The 18,634-nt window shown below is 43.8% G+C and overlaps 1 pseudogene; it reads left to right on the top strand.

Moving 5' to 3' along the window:
* The first annotated feature begins 4,824 nt into the window (after positions 1–4,824).
* Positions 4,825–4,943, top strand: LOC134950253 (5S ribosomal RNA; annotated as a pseudogene).
* The last annotated feature ends 13,691 nt before the right edge of the window (positions 4,944–18,634 follow it).

Genomic DNA, 18,634 nt, shown 5'->3' with positions numbered 1-18,634 from the left:
TGAGATGTTCAATGAATAAGAGAAGCATCTCTATGTCACCTTCCCAAATCATCAAAATGTCATCGATATACCGTACCCACAAAATGATGTTGGATGTAAAGACATCATTGCTGTCATTGAACACAGTTTCGCGTTCCCACCACCTAAGAAGATATTGGCATAAGTGGGGGCACACGCTGCCCCCATAGCTGTGCCCCTTGTCTGTAGAAAGAATCTGTTGTTGAAGGTAAAAAGATTATGACTGAGTATGAATTGGAGTAGATCGGCAAGGAATGCATGGAATTTCTCCATACCTTCCATATTCATGAAATAATTGACGGCTTCAAGTCCTTTGTCATGATCAATTGAAGTGTATAGTGCCTCAACATCTAGAGAGACTAAGTATTGATTACTTTCCAATTTGACATCATGAATCTTGCGAAGAACGTCTGTGGTATCTTGGACAAAGGATGGGAGACCCAAAACATGGTGTCGTAGATGTATGTCAACAAAAATGCTGGCTTTTTCAGTCAAGGATCCTATCCCCGATACAATTGGTCTGCCTGGTGGTTGCCGCATGTTCTTATGTATCTTGGGGAGCATGTAAAATGTAGGGATACTGGGATGTGCTGTCTGGAGATACAGGTATTCCGAAGGTGTTATAGTTCCTTCAGCGTGTGCGTCGTTCAGAATCCGGTTGTATATTGTCCTGTAGTTTTCCATGGGGTTGAGTAATATTCTTTGGTAGCAAGTTTGGTCTTCCAACTGCCGGTATGCTTCCTGTATGTATTGTTCTCGGGGCCTTCGGAATACCTGTATCTCCAGACAGCACATCCCAGTATCCCTACATTTTACATGCTCCCCAAGATACATAAGAACATGCGGCAACCACCAGGCAGACCAATTGTATCGGGGATAGGATCCTTGACTGAAAAAGCCAGCATTTTTGTTGACTTACATCTACGACACCATGTTTTGGGTCTCCCATCCTTTGTCCAAGATACCACAGACGTTCTTCGCAAGATTCATGATGTCAAATTGGAAAGTAATCAATACTTAGTCTCTCTAGATGTTGAGGCACTATACACTTCAATTGATCATGACAAAGGACTTGAAGCCGTCAATTATTTCATGAATATGGAAGGTATGGAGAAATTCCATGCATTCCTTGCCGATCTACTCCAATTCATACTCAGTCATAATCTTTTTACCTTCAACAACAGATTCTTTCTACAGACAAGGGGCACAGCTATGGGGGCAGCGTGTGCCCCCACTTATGCCAATATCTTCTTAGGTTGGTGGGAACGCGAAACTGTGTTCAATGACAGCAATGATGTCTTTACATCCAACATCATTTTGTGGGTACGGTATATCGATGACATTTTGATGATTTGGGAAGGTGACATAGAGATGCTTCTCTTATTCATTGAACATCTCAACAACAATAACCTCAACATTCGACTCACCCATCATATAAGCCAAGATGAACTCCCATTCTTGGATGTTCTAATCTACAAAGATGAAAATCAAATGCTCTCCACAAAACTGTATAGGAAGGAAACATCCTCAAATACACTGCTACATCAAACCAGTTCCCACTTTCCTCCAACAATTATGAACATACCCAAGGGGGAATATCTACGCCTAAGAAGGAATTGCTCCAATGATCAGGACTTTATGGAACAAAGCAAAGACCTCTCAAAGAGATTACGGGAGAGAGGATACAGTAACACCGCCATCAAGAAAGCAAGCAGAAACATTCAGACTGTCCAGCGAGAACATCTAATCTTTGAAAAGAAACATAAGAAACAAGAGGATAACATCATCAGATTCGTAGGTGGCTTCTGTCAAGAGTGGCGTCAGGTCAAACAAGCCATTCAAAAACACTGGGGAATCCTACATTTGGATCCAGTTCTATCACAAAAACTCGGATCACAAGTATCCATGAGTTGGAGGAGATCGAGAAACTTGAAAGATAGACTGGTATCCAGTCATTTCCAGCTGACCCGAGGGAAACCACAATCCACGATTGGCACATATCCATGTGGTCACTGTAGAGCATGCCAATATATCCTCAAGACTGACCATATTCAGGACCGCTACGGTAAAGATGTTAAATTCAGACACTTTATTAACTGCTCAACAGAAGGAGTGATCTACTGCATAGTATGTCCCTGTGGACAAAGATATGTTGGCATGACGACCAGAGCCTTCAAGCAAAGGATTTTGGAACACATTGGATCGATTCGGAATGCGACTAAAGACCTACAAAAAATGAAGCAAATCACCTCTGTGGCACGTCACTTTGTTTCCAATCATGCTGGTCGGTGGGATGAACTTAAGGTCTGTGGACTAGAGAAAGTCAAACTAGGTATACGAGGAGGAGATTGGACTAACACTCTACTACGGAAGGAATGTGAGTGGACTTTTAGATTGGACTCACTACACCCTCAAGGACTCAATGAAACAATCAACTTTGGTGCTTTCCTTCCAACTTAAATTTATCATTACTGCATATATGTTATTATGGTAGCAATTACTATCCCAGTAGGGACATCTGATTTCATCATATAGTCTAACAAATATCCTTCACCTTTTCAATTTTCCCAACTACAAACAAAACCCCCCCCTCCCCCCATTTCTCCTTCTCTTTTCCCCTCTCCCCCCCCCTTTTTTTTTTTTCCCCCCTTCCCCCCCCCCCTCATTGCCCCATTTCCAAAAAAAAACCCTCCCCCCCCCCGCCCCCCACAAACCTATCCCACCCTCTCCTTCCCCCCCCCCCCCCCCCCCCCTTCTTTTCAAAAAAATTTTTTTTTTTTTTCACCAGCAATACACTGTCATTATGCAAATTTTGAGCCACACAAGCTATTTACATAATCCTTGTCACCTCTTGTCACCCATTTTTACACAGCCCTCACAACACATTTTTCATGCTTAATCAAAATTCACTGCTATCACAATGCACACACCATCTTAATTTTTCTTCCCTACACATTCTCATTTTAATATATTTCTCTCATTATCACTATCATCATCTTCATTTTTATTTTCATAGCTATATTCATTTTTATCATATTTATTTACATTCATTTATTTTCATTTCTATATTCACTTCTATTTTTACATTTATATTTATATTTTTCATTTCACATTGTATCAAATCATCTTTTTTATACACACTCATGTTTTATCATTATTGCAATATACCCTCACATTCTCAATTCAACTATACCCCCAATCCATATTTTAACACTTGCTATACCGGCGATTATTCCCCCCTCTTTCTTTTTTACACAGCACACAAGTGCCTGTTAGCACTCTAATACAACTCCCTTCCTCATACCCATTAATCACAATCAAATCCATCTTTATAGACTTCTGTTACATATGTTACATATATTGCAAGTGTACATTTATTAATTACCCATAGGAATTTTACCCAGTGCAGCATATTTATTCATTTCTGTTTAGCTATTTTCCTATTTAGCTCATAAAGAGCAGTCAGACCTCCGCAATCATCACCAGGCATAATTAATTAACAATCTATTCTTCTGAATATAATCCAGGTCTGCACTGCTCACGTTCACACTACCCGTGAACAAGCTTTCTGTGAAACGTACGTTGGGAGGTGAACGGGTCACGGTGAGTGCGCTCACGTGACCAAGAGACCGGCAGGAGAGGAGACCAGTGGAGCCGCTCAGACACACAGCTCATCACGCCGAGCTGTCAGCGGCAGGAGAGGAGACCTGTGGAGCCGCTCAGACACACAGCTCACTACGCCGAGCTGTCAGCGGCAGGAGAGGAGATCAGTGGAGCCGCTCAGACACACAGCTCATCACGCCGAGCTGTCAGCGGTACCTAACTAGCAGGATACATGCACAGGCGCTCGCAAGTATTTCTCCAGATATATCCTGCATTTTCACTCTGTCTCCCGCTCTCCAGCCACGCACAATTGTAATTAAACACTGTGTGCATCAGTCTCATTCAGGCAAATCTATGCCGTTTTTATAATAAGGCACTTTTTTTCTATTAATTATATTCAATCTTTTCATTGCATATTACAATTTGCTGCTATTAGGTGCCACATATACAGACACTTTTTCAGTGTTACTCTGTTGCTGATGAAATTACGTACAATCAGCAACAATCTACCTTTTGCATTTGACAATTGATTCTTTTTTTCACATTTCTTATTTGACTGTGGACATACAGCATATACAATACTATTTGTGTGCTTCCTTACTGCAAGTATAATTATTTATCTAAGATTGCAATTAAGACAGTAATTGACATTTCAGGCTCTAATGAATTAGTTAGCCTTATTGTGGATAGTGGAGATCACGTCTCTTGAGATCTATTCCCTAATTTCTATCCACTCCTGCCAATCTGTCGTTTCAGCTGAATACATGATTTCTGGCACATTTCCATTCCCTGCCCTATACACTGTGTGAAGGGGGAGGGGAAGTATGGTGTATTGCTCAGGATCTTTTGCATATTCAGTAGTACCTATACTTGCAACACATTTATGTTTTGATATCTCTCAAACTTTGCTGGCATGTCATCAGAATAACTAGGGTTCATTATTGCCCTACTACATGTGAAAAATTCTCTGGGATCAATGTTGCATAGCACAGTATAAAGCAACATATTGGCGGCTATTTTTGGCAAAACCGGTTGACCATATGATTTAAAACCTATGTATACCTATACATTTGGAATACACTTTGGTGCAATGATGGTTAAACATCAGTCTCTTTTTTAAGAGATTTTTTTGCCCATTCTACCAGGCCTTGGGTGGATCTAACAATTGCATACCCATTATAGGTCTTTGCTTCATCAACTTCAATCTACTACCATACCACACCGTACATGCCCAATCTCGTCCGATCTTGGAAGCAATACGGTGTTGGGCCTGGTCAGTACTTAGGTGGTTGACCACTAAGGAATACCAGGTGTTGTAGGTCAAGTTTGAAGGCAATACCTTGGCTATTGCACCTATTGCATTAATCAACACCAGGCGGGCAAATCTTCTGGTTTTGCCGTAACTTGTACCGCACATTTGCCTTTTATATTATATTATGTTTTTTTCATCCTTATGTTCACAGTTGCAATCCCGAATTTACGATTCAAACTATTTAATCAATTTTTAAACATACTTTGTGTGTACTCCTATATTACTCATTAAGAATTAAAGGTTACGTTTTAAATAAAAATACATTATACATAATTCCAATCACAGTTCTTTCCAAGAGGGAGTGCTCCCAACAAGGGTCACTTTTTTCCTTTCTCTCCTGTCCTTATTACCCATGTAATAGACCCATGGGAGCACCATCGACAATCACCCTTTTTTTCTGCCTAAACAAGAACCTTTTTCTGTTCAATGGTAGATGGTGATTAATTCCAGAATCTTTTCTGGTTCGTCGGTTTTCTTGGCAACACACATTAATTACACACCTATACAATCTCACTTAGTCCTGTGCGGCATCCTTAATCCCACACTCTACCATATATGCTTCTTTTGCCAAATAAGAGGTTTATATTGCTGCCCAGGGCGCCCCCCCCCCTGCGCCCTGCACCCTTACAGTGACCGGAGTATGTGAGGTGTGTGGGAGCAATGGCGCACAGCTGCAGTGCTGTGCGTTACCTCAGTGAAGATCATGAAGTCTTCTGCCACCTCTGAAGTCTTCTTTTCTTCTCATACTCACCCGGTTTCTATCTTCTGGCTCTGCGAGGGGGATGGCGGCGCGGCTCTGGGACGGACGGCTAGGGTGAGATCCTGCGTACCAATCCCTCTGGAGCTAATGGTGTCCAGTAGCCTAAGAAGCAGGACCTGCACTCAGAGAGTAGGGCTGCTTCTCTCCCCTCAGTCCCTCGATGCAGAGAGTCTGTTGCCAGCAGAGCTCCCTGAAAATAAAAAACCTTTCAAAATACTTTCTATCAGCAAACTCAGGAGAGCTCACTGAAAAGCACCCAGCTCCTCTGGGCACAGTATCAAACTGAGGTCTGGAGGAGGGGCATAGAGGGAGGAGCCAGTGCACACCCAGGTCTAAAGACTTTCTTAAAGTGCCCATGTCTCCTGCGGAGCCCGTCTATCCCCATGGTCCTTACGGAGTCCCCAGCATCCTATAGGACGTTAGAGAAATAAAGAATAGATACCTTAATTGGTCTAGTGGTGAGAATATAAAAACATATGCAGCAGCAAACATAAGCATTAAATCATCTCCGACTAATATTGTCGGGTGGTGACACAGAGAGAAAGAGATTCATTTTGTTCAATTTCTTTACAGCACCCCATACCTGTGCAGAAAGTAGCACGAATACATCAAACAAGTCTTATCTTAAACAGGTAAAAGTAAACAAACACTGGTTGTATCATATACTGATTACTGATACATTGTTGTGCATATTTCAAGAGAATAATAAAGAGGAGTTTTTGCTCTTTTGTAGGTTATTGTGCATACACTCTAACTATTATCATGGGAATTTGTTCTGCATTTATAAGAGTAATATTTGTGTAAAGAAACTTGACTGAAACTTTGTACATAAATAAGATGTTTCTAAAGAGAGTTAAGCAGAGGCGTATCTAAGGCAGGGCGAGTGGGGTACGTGCCCTGGGTGCCTTAACAGGCCCAGCAGAGGGGGCGCCGGCGGCAGCCAGGGCATCATGCCCACCCGCACCCAGAGCCGGATTTTTTTTTAAAGGGCCCCCGCCGCCTGCACACTGATCGTACCTCCGATCTACGGCGCTGCGCTCCTCCGGCAGCTCCCTATAGGTTGCCCTGGATACTGAACAGCAGCATAGAATTTCAGGACAGCTGAGCGACGGCTCAGCTGTCCAATGGTGTAAAGGTGCAGCCTGCGGCTCAGTGATTGGCTGGGCACACAGGTTGCAGGGAAGAAGAGTGTGGAGCCAGCGTGCGTGGATGAGCAAGCTGCAGAGAAAAAAGTAAGCTGGCTGCATTTTTTTTTAATCATCATGCACTGTGGGGCACTGTATCTGGCACTGTGTATCTGGCACTGTGGGGCACTGTATCTGGCACTGTGGATCTGACACTGTGGGGCACTGTGTATCTGGCACTGTGGGGCACTGTGTATCTGGCACTGTGGGGCACTGTGTATCTGGCACTGTGGGGCACTGTATCTGGCACTGTGGGGCAATATGTATCTGGCACTGTGGATCTGACACTGTGGGGCAATATGTATCTGGCACTGTGGGGCAATATGTATCTGGCACTGTGGATCTGACACTGTGGGGCAATATGTATCTGGCACTGTGGGGCAATGTGTATCTGGCACTGTGGGGCACTGTGTATCTGGCACTGTTGGGCAATTGTGTATCTGTCACTGTGGATCTGACACTGGGGCAATATGTATCTGGCACTGTGGGGCATTGTATCTTTCACTGTGGATCTGACACTGTGGGGCAATATGTATCTGGCACTGTCGGGCACTGTGTATCTGGCACTGTGTGGCACTGTGTATCTGGCACTGTGGGGCAATTGTGTATCTGGCACTGTGTAAAAAGGGGACTCTGCATGCGTACTGTGCAAAAATTGAATGAAGGCGACACAGGGGGTAGGTGATAGTCATGTTGGCATGCCCAATTTTCAGTGGCCACACCCCTTCTGGTGCGTGGCCACGCCCATTTTTTGGGCGCACGCCTTTGGCGCGTGTGCACATACTACTTTTTGTGTGTGTTTTTTTTTTTGGGGGGGGCACTCTTCATCTTGCCCTGGGCTCCGAAAACCCTAGTTACGCCTCTGGAGTTAAGGCCCATACACACTAGATGAGAAAATAAAATATCTCACTCAGAAGGGCCAATCTGAGCGAGACCTTTTACAATCTCTTCTAGTGTGTACATTCAATGTCGTTAACGATGCGCGCTCCCACGCATCGTTAATGACCCCCTCCCTCATCTGAACATGTACAGATGAGGGTGATCCTAGTTAATGACAGCCATTATGCAAATGCAGCATGGTCGTCGTTACCCCACCACCACCACCACCACCACCACCATCGTCGCTCCCTTCCCCGCAGGCATCGGCAAGTGTGTATGCACTTGACGATGCCAGCACCCCGTTTAGTGTGTATAGGCCTTTAGATACATAGGCCCTGATTCAGCATGGATTGGTATTGTACAGAAATCGCTATTTGGTGATTTCTACACGTGCGCCCTTGCGCTAGGTCTTAAACTGTGTTCTCTTCAGAACTCAGTCTATGTCCTGGCAGGGAGCGGTGGTGGGTGCATTTTGTGGGTGTTGATGCACCATTTGGGGGGCGTGGCCCGGACAATGGAGATGCATCCGGACCATCGGTGGGGTGGTCCGCGGCGGCTGCGTGACATCACATGCAGCCGCTGCGAGCCTACACATGGCGGGTAGCTGTCTGCCTTTGCAGCTAGACTGCATAGGCAGTGGGCTACCCTTATCATACGAGCGCTTCGCTGCTTAGCGAAGTGCTCCCATGTTAGCAGGGGGGAGGACCCGGAATTTGGGGCGGCATTGCCCTGTGCTGGGCGGCCCCTACATGTTAGTGTAAGGAGTTGTAGTTGTGTGAATCATGGCCATAGTACAGTGTTTTAAGGAACCTATCCCTTCTGCTTTCTGATGTCTTCAAATAGGCGGACACAAGATGAGAGCAGGAGAGGTGTAAACACAGATAGAAATAAAGTTAAAGTGCTGAGATGGTGATCCCATATGTGGTGTCATATGATCCCTGATACTGGGGGCATTGCAGGAGTCAGATTAGTCAGTATGGAAGGAGTCCCGACCCGTCTGCTGAGAGCGGATCTCTTCTGCAGTGGGGAGCTCAAAGTAGCTACAGTAGGAGAGCTCCTGAAGTAGAACAATCATTTCACTACTTGCTGCTTGGACCATATTCTATCAAATATAAAAGACAATTTCATTTGATGAATATAACCATTTGAAGGGATACAGTGGTGTTTACTATCTAATCCAGGAGTAAAGAGTGGGGGCCTGTGGAGCCATCCCAGTACTAGCAATGCAAACTTTAACTAGGGTAAAGAGTACAATAACATACATTTGTAAACAATGGGTCAACACATCTGCAAGGCCCAGCCCAAAGATTTATGTCTCAGAAAGGACAAAAACATTCTTATCCTAGAATCAGCCACACAAACCATTACTCAGGACCAGAAAGTGCAAACCATTGATTAAGACGAGAGAATCAGCTTCAGCTTCTTACATACCACATTTAGGGCAGAACGTGGAAGCCAATCTCCAAAATCTCCACAAATGCACCAGTGTCCAGTACGCTTCATTCCTTATCTGACAGGAGATCTAGATCTACTTCCCACTTGGTCCATAGAGACTGCAAACCTCCCGAGTCAACAGCTGTCCTGAGGGATGAATAAATGCGGGAAATACATTTATTTAAGGGAAGGGTATGTACCAAAGCAAACACAGGTATTTCTGCTGGGGCAGGAACTTCCTCTCCCCTCTGTGCAGAGTGCATGGCAAAGCTGCAGAAACTCATAGTTGAGTAAAGGAGCAAAAACTGCCTCCCTATACAATGACCCAATGTGGAAATATTATAAGCCAAACACAAAGAACTACTTTTCAATAGAAGTAAGTAATTTGGAAAAAGCTGTGTTTTCCCTGATGGAACAGAGATCCAAACTGCATGTATGGGCCAGTAATCACCACACCGACCCTACGCGCCTATACCAGAACAGGGGGACGACCCACAAGAGAGGACTCAGCAAGTAAAAACTGCAAAGAGATAAAGGATATACCAGCCCAATGCACATACTCACACTCCAGAACAGACATCCAATCTCATATCTGTACCAACTGCCCAGCCAGATAATAAAATCTAATATCAAGGAGTGTCTATTTCCCCTCACCCTGAGGCAGTGCTGCCATTAGGGGGGAATGCCGGGACTGGAGTCTCGGGCCTGGACAAAAAAATGACCCAGCAGGAGGCCTCCAGACAGAGCTGCGATCAAGCTTCAGCTGCTGCTGCTATACCACTCCCAAAACATTTAATATTAGTCATAGTGGATTTATTTGGCATGAAGCCAGCTTGTTCAGGATTTACATTCTTTAAAATTATCTTGTTGAATTGGATATCCAGAATGTAACATCCAAAGACATGATGGAAATATGGTTGTAGGAATCCGGATATGCCAAGCCCTTACCAGGTTACCACTATCAATGCCTCTGCTATGTAAGGAGGCAAAGAGTCAAATGCAGAGAGATCAGTAAACATTTCCAGAAGTTTAGGGACAAAGAAACAAAAATGTGTCTTAAAGTTGTATAGGTAATACTGTCCACCAGAGCTTTACCTTTGTGAAAATATATGATGACATAATCCACCTCCTCTAAGGAGATACGGGAAACCACAAACTCTTATCTGGCCGGTGACAAAGAGGGTTGGAATATCTGATCCAGGTAAGAATCCATGTCCGTCTGAGAGTAATGAGCCCAGGAAGAATAAACATTTACAAAGTAATTGTAAAGCACCCCAGCTAAAGACTGAATAATAGTGTGGGTTGTAGCATCCACACCAATTAGCTAATGCACAGTAGGAAGGATAGCCCCACCTCAAGCTATATATCCTCCGGCTGGGAGGAGGATCTTGGCCCACTTGGACTGGAAACTTGCACGGCTGGAGAAAGGTACGACCTTCTCAAATTTTTTTCAAGTTCTTTTGGTACCGGGCCATGTGAGCTGGTTTGTGTTATGGTCCTACAGGTTCCCCTGTCTGGCAGTTCCTTCCTCGTGGCCAATACTCCCTCTGTGTTTAATTTGTTTTTATTATCTGTTTTTATCCAATAAATCCTTCCTTTAAATATGGGTGGCTGAATACGTATGCTGATTGTATAAAAGATACCTTGATGTGCAGACTGAATACGCTCCTTCCAGTGAGTACCGGTACGCAGCACAGCTTACAAAGATACCCTGATGTGTTTATACCCATACTTTTTATTGTAAGTTAGGTACGCTGAAAATTCCAGCATCAGTTTTTAAAAAAACCTTTACATGCTTTCTACCTCACTCACTTTTGTAAGTGAGGTACGATTATCCTACTCGAAATCCCTTCCTACTTGCTATCAAAAAAATGTTTATTATATCCCATTGAGGCTCCCCAAAACCCAAAATTTTCATTTTATGTTTTTCATAATACCACGCTGTACGATCTCATCATTCCTGGAGAAAAATCATCCTTCTCTCAGAAATCAAAAATCCACTGAAAATACTTCAGATAAGTATCTTTCTTCATCACTAAATAACCATAATTCCCCAGCTGAATCATCAGCTTCATTCCACACCCCCATTCCAGCGCCCACTCCCTGCACCCACACATCTTATTCGTAATGGAAATAGGGTTGTAGGAATCCGGATATGCCAAGCCCTTACCAGGTTACCACTATCAATGCCTCTGCTTTGTAAGGAGGCAAAGAGTCAAATGCAGAGAGATCAGTAAACATTTCCAGAAGTTTAGGGACAAAGAAACAAAAATGTGTCTTAAAGTTGTATAGGTAATACTGTCCACCAGAGCTTTACCTTTGTGAAAATATATGATGACATAATCCACCTCCTCTAAGGAGATACGGGAAACCACATTCTCCCATCTGGCCGGTGACAAAGAGGGTTGGAATATCTGATCCAGGTAAGAATCCATGTCCGTCTGAGAGTAATGAGCCCAGGAAGAATAAACATTTACAAAGTAATTGTAAAGCACCCCAGCTAAAGACTGAATAATAGTGTGGGTTGTGGCATCCACACCAATTAGCTCATGCACAGTAGGAAGGATAGCCCCACCTCAAGCTATATAGACTAGAAACTTACTAGTTCTATCAGCCATCCTAATTGTTGGCAGCCAGCAGGCTCAAAATATACTTTTGCTCCAAGTTATAGCTCCTCTGTTCCAGACCCATCTCATTATGTACTTGTTGTTGTTATTATTATTATTATTATTATTATTATTATTATATGATGTTGATTAGTTGATTAAAGGTTATGATGCCACTGTGACATGAGGATGTTATTTATTGTCCCTGTTTGTAGTTAGTCAGTCCAATCTCAAATTCTTCCGTGTCAGTTTGATATTTTATGTTAATTCATCTACATTATTTGTAGATAAACAGTGCAATTGTCAATTAATATGTCTTTGTACAAATAACTAAGGACTCCAATGGTTATTATTTTTATTTTTAACTATAAGAAAGTCCCACCAGCCACTAACAAGTTTCATGATGTCAATAGCAATTAATGTAGGTCTTATCTTTCATGATAAAATATCTATACATTTTACCCTGAGCATCTGTGTTGTGTTCCCCCTAATATTAGCGTAAAAGGCCTGTGGACGGGGCGTAACAAGTCATTTGTGAGCACTATAGCAACATATGTAAATGTCCCATGCAGGGCTGTAACTAGGATGGTGCAGACGGTGCCTTGCACACAGCAAATTTGCCGTGTGGGTGCACCATCCGCAACCACCCTGTTTGGCCAGTTACTTTATGTGTGCAGCCGCATCGCTGGCCTGTGTACAGATTAGAACAGGCAGCGATGGGTGGCTGCAGTGTGACAGTGTGTCCTCTGTGTGCTCCGCCCCCTGTGTGGCGTAATGTGTATAAGTGGCACTACTGTGTGGTGTAACGTGTATAATGAGAACTACTGGGGGTAATTCAGACCTGATCGCTAGGCTGCATTTTCTCACAGCCTGTGATCAGATCCAAACTGAGCATGCGTATGCACCGCAATGCACCGGCGCATCGGACGACTGCACCGTGCATCAGTGCATAGCGACGGGATGGTGCGAAAAAAGCGATTGCATGGGTGATCGCAAGGAGATTGACAGGAAAAGGCCGTTTGCGGTTGGCAACTGACCATTTTGTAGGAGTGTCCGGGAAAACGCAGGAGGGACCAGGCGTTTGGAGGGAAGGTGTCTGATGTAAGCTCCAGCCCCGATCACCTGGAAACCATTGCAGCTTGTAAGTCCTGGGCTGAGCAGAAACTGTACAAATTGATGTTTGTGCAGTTCTGCTACAAATGCGATCGCACACCTGCACAAGCTAATACCCTCCCCTTGTAGACGGCGACTACCTATTCCATGGATGAAAAAAACGCACACCATAGCCAGAGTTAAGACCCCACTATACCCGAAGTCCCATGGTAAGCCAGAGCTACATATTAAGATCAGAATTCAGTACAAATCAAATAGATATAACATACATTTCAGACCAGTGGTGATTAAAAAAAAATTTTTTATAGTAAAAGACCAGGTTGAGGTGAAGAAACTCCCTATGGATTTTAATTGCATACATAAGTTATATATGCCATCTTTCTCTGCATATTAATTTTATTTGCATTTAAATTTAATTTAGTCTGATCTTTTTATTTTAATATATTAAATATATTTTAATATCAACACTGGTTTCTGTAATATAATTTTTATAGAATTTTTGTTTTAATATATAAGGTGTACTTTCAGATTACTGTCATATTCTCCTTTGCAATTTACTATATTAGAGATACAGAATCTCTTGCACTCTGCTTTTATATAATTTGGTGGTTGTATCCTGTATTGCTTTTATATATAGCACTTGCCGAATGTATGTAGGGTATGTAACAAATAAAAAATTCATGGCTTACGTTATTTGGTAAAAAAAAAAAAATGCCATTCACGAATCATTTTTTTATGGTTTTTAACTCTTGGTTACAGATTGCTGGAAAAAAAAAATCTGTTTCTCATAGATAACACACGCTGCAGAAAGTTTCATAAAGCTGAAATGATATAATGTAAGGTGGTATATTGCACGTGATTCACATGTTGCTAATTTGGCACATGGTTTTTAGAAAACAATCATTCTGGAATTTGAAGTTTTATGTGGATAGCTATGTCTGGTGCACTTAATATATTTCTATTCGACTGTAATTACCTTTCTATTCTTAGTTGTAAAGTTGTGTAATATTAAACATGCACGATCAGTAACTCTTTCAATTTTAAAGAGGTTATTTTACCTTGGGCAATGGAGCACAGTGCATACAATAAATATATCTTACAAAATGGGCAGAGGTAGGGCAAAAAATGAATTAACATAATGGTGCCAGTATACCAAACTATAATTATAAAAAAAAATTAAATGCCCATTCTTAATACGTCCTCTTTGCCCCCTTCAGTCAGAATTTGTGCCTGAGAGACTGTTATGCTTACACTCAGTTCTATAGGCGGTACCTTGTGACACTCACACAATTACCCACTGCCCAGCAGTCTTTTCGCCTCCGGCAATGCTAGGCTTCTCCTATAGCAGCTGCCTTTCCAGGGTGAATTAGGTCAACCCTATACTCAGATGCCCCCAGGTTTTATGTATGGACAAGGTGACTATCAGATGGCTGGGCAGGGGTAAATGCAGTACGGTGAGACATTCACCAGACACAACCTTACAACAATGCTGAGGCACAGACTTAGGGGTATATAAGGAGTGCACATGAGTGCAACAATGCACAGATTAAATTACCCAGATGATCTTGCAGATGCAACAATGCACATGATGGAATATTACACAAATGATTTGTAAATGCAACAATACACTGGATGGAATGAGTGTAACACAAATGATTTGTAAATGCAACAATGCACAGGATGTAATAAGCAACTTAATCAAATATAAATGCAACAATGCAGAAGGTGGAGACAATAAAGAAATATAGGCAAAGACAGTGCCTGTGTGGAAATTCCACACCAAAACCTGAATACAAGGCTAGCTGGATACGGTCAGGAAAGCAGTCAGACAGGGTCTCAGAATCATGAGTGTTCACAGGCTGACAGGTTCTCACTTAGAGCAGAAACTGTCACCAGCGATTTAAGGAGTGAACTGGAAGTGTATATAAATGGGCTATGCCCAATCACAGACCTAATTAACAACTAAGTGCAGCTGCCCTGCTGCACGTACTACAGAACTAAGCAACGGGGATGCCTTCTGCTTTTCACGTCTCCGTTGCCTAGGAGTGTGATGGCCCCCAGCGCCCAGCGTGAGCCTGTTGCTAGGCACTGGGTGGGGACCTCCTAGGCAACGGGCAGGACGTGCACCTCCCGGCGCTACCAGAGACATAGCTTCTCCACTAACAGCTGTCTCCAACTTTGCTTTACCAGACATTATTACAGTATATAGCAGAGAGCAGTCTGAAGTTTCATTACCTCCCTCCCAGATACTATATTTAGGCTGGAAGACGAATTGGCAGTGAAGGCTATCACTGTTAGACTGCAAGCTGGAGCTGCTGGTTGGAAGAAAATGTGGATGGCTGTGAGTGGAGGTTGTAATTGGTGGAGACAGAGGGGTCTATTTACTAAGCCTTGGATGGAGATAAAGTCGCTGTAAATAAAGTACCAGCCATTTTTCAAACACAGCCTGTGACATGGCAGTTAGGAGCCGATTGGCTGGTACATTATCTCCAGAAACTTTATCTACATCCAAGGCTTAGTAAATAGACCACTGTGACTGTTAGACTACAAGCTGGAGCTGCTGGTTGGCAGAAAATGTGGATGGCTCTGAGTGGAAGCTGTGATTAGTGGAGGCTGTGATTGCATTAATATTGGATCTAATGTATGTAGGATGGAATGGCACATTCTCAGTCTTTCCTCCCTATTTACTTTTGGGCATACATTGTGTGTGGCTCTCTATTCTTTGGTCCATCTTAACGTGTAGGCACACTGGGCAGCTGCCCAATGTCCCACAATTATAAGGGCCTTTAAGCAGGGGCAGGTTGTGGCCACACAATGAGACCGGTGAGGCAGCATTCTCTACATGCCTCCCAGCCTGCAGCCATATAATGTATGGCTGTCAGTATACTGATTGGTGAATGACTGGAACTATCCATCAATCAGAATGCTGAGAGTCATTCACTATATGGAAGCATTTGGAGAGACTGTGTGGAACTGCAGGAGGGGCATGATAGAATTTTTTTTTATTGGTTCCCATGATTGGGTGTGTAGAGGCTCCAGTGCTTTGCCCAGGGTGTACAATGCTGTTAAGATAGTCCTGTCTGGGCATGGCCAGCACAAGCCCAAAGAGTAAACATAATGTTACTCATTACCATGAGGCCTATTGTGCACCTCACTCCAATCCTCCTTCACCTTTGCTCCATTTTTGTACGGAACTGCATTATATGTAATTAATTACAGGGAACTGCGGCTCCATGTAGAGCTGGCTGTTGGAACTTCCACTTCAGTTCAAGAATTTCAAAAAGCTAATTCATGTGTGGCATTAGGCATGGTCATAAATCCCCTCAACACCGCCTTAGCAGCACCCAGTCCAGACTATAAATGCTGGTGGTTGCTTCACTCATCTTGTGGTGAAGACACGTTTAGTTAATTGTGCTACAGGGATTCATTATGTAATGCTGGCGCTTGGGATCACAGCAATCAAAAGACCAATGCCGAGATCCTGAAGGTTGCAATGCCGACAGGGGTGAGTTGGGGCTATTTTCCCCTCTCCTCTAACCCCTAACCCTCCCTTCCCGCAATAACCTTAACCATCCCTCCACTGCAGCCTAACTCTAACCCTCCCCATGAGTGCCTTACCGTAACCCCCCTTCCTGCAGCCTAATCCTAACATCCCCAGGGTGCGGCTAAACTAACAACACCCCCCCCCCCGGCCCAAAATGTAACCCCAGGCACTATTCTGGCTGCCAGATATGCAAAGATCCATACTACTGCTGCTGTTTTACATCAACACTTACTGTATATGTAAGAACTGAGGAATTACGGTAGGAGCTGGAGTGGAGGCTACGTGTAGAAAACTGCAGCTTTATTAGGTTTCTCTGCATGGAGTTAGTATTGAGGAGTGTACTAGGCTCTGATCCGGAAGGTTGTGAGACGATGAGCTTGATACTAGAACAAGGTGGATACCTGTATAAGGACAGAACTGTATTAACATGTGGTTCTATGTACTAAGACTTGGAGAGAGATGAAGTGGATGGAGATAAAGTACCAGCCAACCAGTTCCTGGCTGTCATTTTTTAAACACAACCTGTAACATGGCAGTTAGGAGCTGATTGGCTGGTACTTTACCTCTGTCCACTTTATCTCTCTTTAAGGCTTAGTACATAGACCCCAGGGGGTATATTTACTAAACTTCGATTTTGTTTGTTTTTGTTCAATGTTAGATCGACGTAAAATTGATTTTAATTGATGTTGGACTTCCAGGGTTAAAACACACATTTACTAACATTTAAAAATTTATATAAAAATCATCTGCTAATAAATGTGTGTTTTAACCCTGGAAGCCCAAAATCGATTAAAATCGATTTCACATTGATCTAACATCGCAAAGAGAGCATCCCTGGAGCAACCCTGGATGGACACTGCAGTGACACGTCCGTTCACTACAACCTCCACAGCCAGAGGGAAATGGCGCCGAACACCAGAGACCTTTATAGAATACAAAACCCGCAAGATTTTGACAGCGGGAGGATGATGTTTTGAATAATTTTGGGATCCAAGTCCGGCGGGAAAACCTAAGCCGGACTCAGATCCCGGCTCGGATTGGTACATTTGGGAGGGTCTGGTTCCCAGAGAACTGGACCCGTTCATCTCTAATATAAACCTGTCATGTCAATATGTTTCTGACCTAAACAGTTTATTATATTTATACCACAAAGAGCTTATCAAATAAGAGCATGTTTTAGAAGTAAGAAAATCAGATATTTAAAGAAAAACTGCTTAAAATGGAAAACAGAAAAGCAAAAACTACCTCTGAAATGGTCATAGCAGAGAGTTAATACCACACTCACAGACGGGTGTAGTATGGTTTGCCGGTGGCCGGATTTCCGGAAGCCAGCACACCGGCGCCGGGATCCCGACTGCCGGCATGCCGAAAGCGGGGCAAGCGCAATTGAGCCCCTTGCGGGCTTGCTGTGCTCGCCACGCTGCGGGCACTGTGTGTTAGGCGCCGGGGTCCGCTTGTCCGCGTGACCCGGCGCCTAGCAACTAGGGACGCCGTGCACGTACAGCCGCCGGCTCCCTAGCAACGCTAGACGCCGGGCGCGCTGAAGCCGCACGGACCCTAGCAACGGGGACGCCACTGGCGGACCGCGTTCCCCGTTGCTGGGTTTTAGGATTTAATGCGTTCACCTGTTCTCTGGCCGTGCAGCAAGGCAGCGGCACGGCATTTAGTCCAATCAGCCTCTTAACAGCTGATTGGAGGACTCCATGTTAAGTACACTCCCAGGGCTTCTCACAGACGCCGGTAATAGCTTCCTGCATGCTGCCTTTGTTTGCTGAGAGTCTGTTTCCAGTCCTGCTGTATCCGGTCATTCCAGTCCTCAGAAGTCCTGTACTCGGGAGTTACCATCTCGTCCCTGGAGTCCTGACTGATCACCGTTTTATATCCAGTGGTGTTCGTGAGTTGCGGCTCTGCCGTGTGTTGCGGCTCAGCCGCTTTACCTTTTATATTTTGTGTTTGGAGCATTTGCGGAGGGTTCCGCTTCCACAAGTCCTCTCTGGTACTCGGCGGTGTCGGGTAGGAGAATTGGACAAGTGGATATTTTGGTTGTCCTTTTCCTTGGCGGTTTCTCCGCACATATTATAGTTTTGAGTTTGCTTAGCCCCTGGCCTGGTTGTTTAGTTAGAGGGCCTCTTGTTATCACCCTGTCTCGGGTTTCCCTTTGTCTCTCATTTAAGACCGGGG

Source organism: Pseudophryne corroboree, chromosome 8, assembly GCF_028390025.1.
Source record: "Pseudophryne corroboree isolate aPseCor3 chromosome 8, aPseCor3.hap2, whole genome shotgun sequence".
Classification (NCBI taxonomy): domain Eukaryota; kingdom Metazoa; phylum Chordata; class Amphibia; order Anura; family Myobatrachidae; genus Pseudophryne; species Pseudophryne corroboree.
This window is presented reverse-complemented; position numbering and strand designations above follow the sequence as displayed.